The following is a 6,000-nucleotide window of genomic DNA, read 5'->3' on the forward strand; positions in this document are numbered from 1 at the left end:
ATCCATCAGAACTGGTCATCATCTAGTATTGTTGTTGAAGTATATAATGATCTCCTGGTCCTGCTCATTTCACTCAGCATCAGTTCGTGTAAGTCTCTCCAGGCCTTTCTGAAATCATCCTGTTGGTCATTTCTTACAGAACAGTAATATTCCATAATTTTCATATACCACAATTTATTCAGCCATTCTCCAACTGATGGACATCCATTCAGTTTCCAGTTTCTAGCCACTACAAAAAGCAGCCTTGTTTTTTCTATGCAGTGAGTGAGGGGTAGTGACTTCTTATCAGTTCTCACAAGTAACAGGATGATATTGGGCAGCAGTTGTCACAAATGATAAGCAAGGAAGCACTTCAGTAACTATCAGTCTATGTAAAATTGAAAATGGGCAAATGTGACTTCTAAAACATAATTCTGGGCCTTAGGCATTGCTACTTTTAGTCAGCTTCCTGAGGATTCCATTTATTTTTTGGAGTGATTCAAAGGAAGACCTTATCTTTGGCTTAGAGTTTTCATATTTTCCCCACTATTTGCTAAACTTCTCATGATATCTGAATACTTCCTCCTTCCCTCCACCTCAGGAATATGCTTCCTTCCTTAGTCCTTGATCCTGTTTGGCTTTTTAAATTCAGAACTCTGTTACACCCAATCCCTAATTCCCTTTTCTCAAAAATCCATAGCATTCTCAAGGAAGCAATCATTTATCTTTTATTGGAAAACAGGTGAAGGAATAAGAATATAGTACTAGATTAAGTGACACTAAAACATCTAAACTGTTCCCTCTATCTAACTGCCTTATGACCTAGTTGGACTAGTGATCCTTTTCATATTAGGTCCTCCATAGTGATTTTTGTCACCCCTCTTTCAAGCCTTAGAAAAGGAGCCTTTGAATCTTAAAATATTAATGGGGAATTGGTATTAGTCCACCTGGCTTCTCTAGTGTGAGGTTATTAGTTCCTTTTACAATCCCAAGCTCACTCTTAATCAATTAGAAATCCTCTTGATTTTGTAGTGGACTTCTATTGTGTAACCTGTATGGTTCTTAAAGTCCGAAGTCCGAATAAGAATGTTCAAATACTGAAATGGATTGGTGATTTTATTTGGGCATTCCTTTCATTCATGCATATAGCAATTGATTTTTTTTGTCTGATATTGTTATCTTTGTCCATGTTCCATAAATTTATCAAATGCACTGAAACTCCTTGATTTCTCCTGACATCATAAGGATCCCAGTGGATTGATCTCTATGCATGTGATTCTCAGATCTATACATGCAGTTTTAACCTCTTAAGACCTCCAGTCTCATGTCTCCAACTGCCTTTTGGATAACTAGAACTTCATAAAGACACTTAAAACTCAACATATTCAAAATTGCACTCATTCTCCTCCCCCCCCCCCCAATCCTCCCCTCTTTAGAACTTTAGAGGGTATTACTTTGTTTTGTGACCCAGGCTTACATTCTAGGTGTCATCCTTGATTCTTCATTCTCATTTACCCTTTTTTTTTTCTCCCTATCATATACAATCCTTTGACAAATCCTATTGATTCTATTGCTGAAAAATGTTTCATATGTATATGTATATATATATATTCTGGTCTCTCCTTTGTCATAGTCACTATCTAGGTTCATCACCTCACACCTGAATTATTTCAATAATCTTCTGGTTAGTGTCTCCATCTCAGATTTCTTCCCATTCTAATCCATTCTGCTCTCAGCTGCCAAAGTTAACTACGTAAATAGCACAGGTCTGACCATATCACTCTCCTGCCAGATAAATTCCAGTAACTTCCTCTTTCCTCCAGGATCCTTCATAAAATCCTATTTGGCTCCTCCTTACCTTTCCAATCACTTTATACTTTATGCCCTTCCACACAGCCTATGCTTATTCACTGTTCCTGCTTGTTCCAGCTTTTCCATGCCTTTTCATTGGCTGTCCTCCGTGCCTGAAATTGTTTTTTCTTCTTATAGCTACCAATTTACTTCCTTCATCTCAGTTCAGTACTACCATGTTGAAAAGGCCTTTTTCTGGCTCCCTTTAATTCAAGTGCCTTCTATCTGAGATTACACCTAATTTGTCTTGTATATATCTTGCATATGCATATTTTCATGTTCTTCCCTCTCCCCCTCCCACACTAGAATATGATGCTCCTTAAGAGCAGGAATTGACTTTTATCTTTGTTTGAATCCCCAGAACATAGCATAGTGCCAGGCATGTAGTAAATGCTTAATAAATGTTTGTTGACTTATTGATTCAGGTTATTCACCTTGTCCTGATCATGTAATCAGCTCGTTTCCCCACCGTCATACATTTCACTTGACATCTTTTACTGTTGTCCTATCATTTGTTAAATGTTGCAGATTCCTCATACCTACCATGTCCCTCTTCATTGCCTTCTTGTTGCAAGTGAATCACTTACAAATGTTTGGCAGCTGTTGTATTCCATTTCTTGAAGCCATATAACTTTGTCTGTAGAATATTGATATTAAAAAAGATGAGATTCATTTTTGTGAGAAACTTAGGGGTTATGCCACCCATGCCATTGGATGATCTTGCCTATCCTTCTCCCTATACTCAATTCTCACTCCAGTGTGTTCCATTTGTTCTGTCTCTCACAGATGAACACACTGATGGGGTATGTTCCATAGATTGTCTAATTGTACAATAGTCATTTTTCATCCACTTAATCCTTCCTGTGTGAGTAGCCAGTCCAAATTCTCTTGGTTGGTTTACAGATTTTTTCCAGAAGCCTCCACACTTTTCTAGGACTTGTTGGAATTAACATGATGTACCATATGTACCATTTCAATACAGAAATTATTTTATACTTTGATTCTTCACTGTATCCCCTCCATTGCATAACAGACATTTTTAGCAAGCACTCATCTCTCTATTTTATGTCTCATATTTATGATCAGAAGGTGGTTGAACATGGTTATCTCTGGTATTAAATTCTTCAAAGAATTTTGAAGTATTTTTATATGACAGAGACTCTTTTTAGGAAGAAAGCCTTTTTTTTCCTAATGAAATTAGGGGAAAAAAAGTTTTTATTAATAATCAGTGAACAGTAAATCACCTTGTGGGTTCTTGTGTTTTCTATAATTTCTGGGCATTTATATGATGGTAAAGATGTGGACTATTGAAGGAATATGGCTTATGAAAGGCTAAGGCACAGTTCTTTCCTAATACACTCACTCCAGGATGATTTCCAAGTGTATATAAATGGAAAGGCAGGAAGATAGGATAGTAGTTGATGTTCTCTTGGTTGCCTTTTTAGGTATTAATAGGGTCAGATTCCCCCACACACACATTTTGGTATCTCTCCCTACTTCATTTACCTTGTGAATCAATCTCTCAACACCTTTGTAATTGTGCCATCTCTAATACGGATCTCCTGTGTGCTTGATTCAATCTAACTGTTTTAAACAATTTTCCTCAGTGCTATTTCTACCTCCTCTATAAATACATTTGGGATTGTACTGCTAAGAAACCAAATGTGGTGGTTATGCTTTTCAATTTTTCTTTTGTTATTTTTCTACTTTCATCCTTAAATGCCCTTGAGATCAGTCAATTGATCAATAACATTTATTAAGTAACTATTAGGCCTAATAGTTAGGCACTTAATATACTACCTGTTGTGATAAGTATTTGGGGATGTGAAAAGAGGCAATCCATGCCTTCAAGGAGTTTATAATCTAATAGGGGAGAAAATGTGCAAATATATATACAAAGTAGTCTATATACTGGATAAGTAGGAAATAATTAAGAAATAAAAAGCACTTGAGTTAATAGGGATTGGTATAGGCTTTCTGCAAAGAAAGGGATTTTAATTGGGTCTCAAAGGAAGATGAGGATGAGAGGCAGAATTGAGGAGGGAAAACATGGGAGACAGCCAAAGAAAATGCCTGAAACTGAAGAGATAGAGGGACTAGTTTGTGAACCAGTCAGAATTAAGAGTACATGCTGAGGAATGATATGTCAGATGACTGTAAAGATGGGTTGGGGACACTGAATACCAAATGGAGCATTTTGTATTTGATCCTGGAAGTAATAGGGAACTACTAGAGTTTGTGGAGTATGGAGGTGACACAATTCATAAAAATTGTGCTTCATAAAAAATCACTTAGTGGCTGTATGGAGGATGGATTGGAGTGGAGAGAGATTTGAGGCAGGCAGGCCCACTATCAGGCTATTGAAATATTCCAGGCATGTGGTGATGAGAGTCTTTACCATGATGGGGACAGTGTCAGAGGAGAAAAAGGGGCATATTTGAAAGATGCTGTAAAGGTAAAATTGATAGGCTTTGGTGAGAGAATGAATATAGGGAACGAGAGAGTTTAGGATGAATCCTAGATTATAAGCCTCTGATTGGGAGGTTGATGTTGCCCTCTTTGATAATAGGGAAGGGTAGGAGGGGGTATGGTTAGGGGGAAAAGATAATGAATTTATATTTTAACATGGCTATGTTTAAGATATGTGTTGGACTTGTAGTTCAAGATGTATGAAAGTCAGTTGATGTGAGGTTGGAGATCAGCAGACAGGTTGGTGCAGGATAGGTAGATATGAGAATTATTAGATGATGATTAAATCTATGGGAGCTGATGAGATCACCAAGAGAAGTATTGTGGAGGGAGAAGAAATGAAGATCCAGAATAGAACTCTGAGGGAAACCTATAGCTTGAGCTAGATGAAGATCCAGCAAAGGGATCCAGCAGAGTGGTTTAAAAAAAAGGTAGGTAGAAGGAGAAATAGGAGAGAGTAGTGGTTTCTCAAAGATCTAAAGAGAAGACAGTCAGTATCAAGGAGTAGAGAGTGAGCGTCAGTGTCAAAGATTGCAGAGGTTAAGGATAATTGTGATTTGAGGTCTGAGATCATTATTAATGTTGGAGATAGCAGTTTCAATGGATTGATAAAATTGGAAGCCAGATTGTAAGGGGTTAAGGAGAAAAGAGAAAGTGGAAGTATTTCTTGTAGATTGCCTTTTTGAAACATTTAGCCACAAATGACAGAAGAGCTATAGGACAATAGTTAGTGGGGATAGAAGAATTAAGTGAGGGCTTTTAAATTTATTTTTAGGCAAGGCAATTGGGGTTCATTGACTTACCCAAGGTCATACAGTTAGTGAGTTTTAGGTATCTAAAGCTGAATTTGAACAAGTCCTTCTTGAATCTAAGGCCAGTGCTCTATCCAGTGCCATCTAGCTGTCCCCAAGTGAGGGCTTTATGAGAATGGAGGAGACAGGAGCATGTTTGTAGGTAGTAGGGAGGTAGTAGGAGAAATTAAAAATAAATGACAGAATAGGAATGATATAGAGGGGAAGGAAATGCGAAGGAATGGAATTACTCAAACAGGTATAGAGATTAGCCTTGGCAAGGAATAAGGCTACCTCATTATGTGAGACAGGTGAAAAAAAAGAGAGTACCAGAAGACATCCAAATGACATGAGATGAGGAAGAGAAGAGGGAGCTCACAACAGATGGCCTTGATTTTTTTTTTCTGTAACATGAGGCAAGGATCTCAACTGAGAGCTTGGGAGGTTTGGAGAGTCACATGAAAAGGCTTGGAAGAGCCTCTATAGAGAGTAAGATATTGATAAAGGAAGTATAGTAGAATTGCCTTGCAGCAATCTGCTTAATTGAGGTTGTTAATATAAATCTATGATGGACTCAGTCAAAATGGTCATGTAATTTTTTCCTCCACCTTTGTTCTGTAACGTGTGTAGAGATGAAAGTGGTGAATAGTGGGAATGATTCAGGGCCAAGGCTTGGCAGGGAGTAATTGGAAATAAGAGAGTGCTTGGGATTCAAAGAGGAAGACCATGTCCAGTTTTTTCACCAAGGGGTCAAGATAGGGAAAATTGAGAGTACAGTGAGATATAGCCTAGAAGAAAATTGAGAGGTCAAGGGATTGGGGGTTACAGCAAAGAGAAAAATCAGGGGTTTGTAAGGGAAAGCAAAGGGAAGGATAAAAATGCAATAGGTTATAGTCCAATAAGGGGATTC

This window comes from Sarcophilus harrisii, chromosome 1 (genome assembly GCF_902635505.1).
Source record: "Sarcophilus harrisii chromosome 1, mSarHar1.11, whole genome shotgun sequence".
NCBI lineage: Eukaryota > Metazoa > Chordata > Mammalia > Dasyuromorphia > Dasyuridae > Sarcophilus > Sarcophilus harrisii.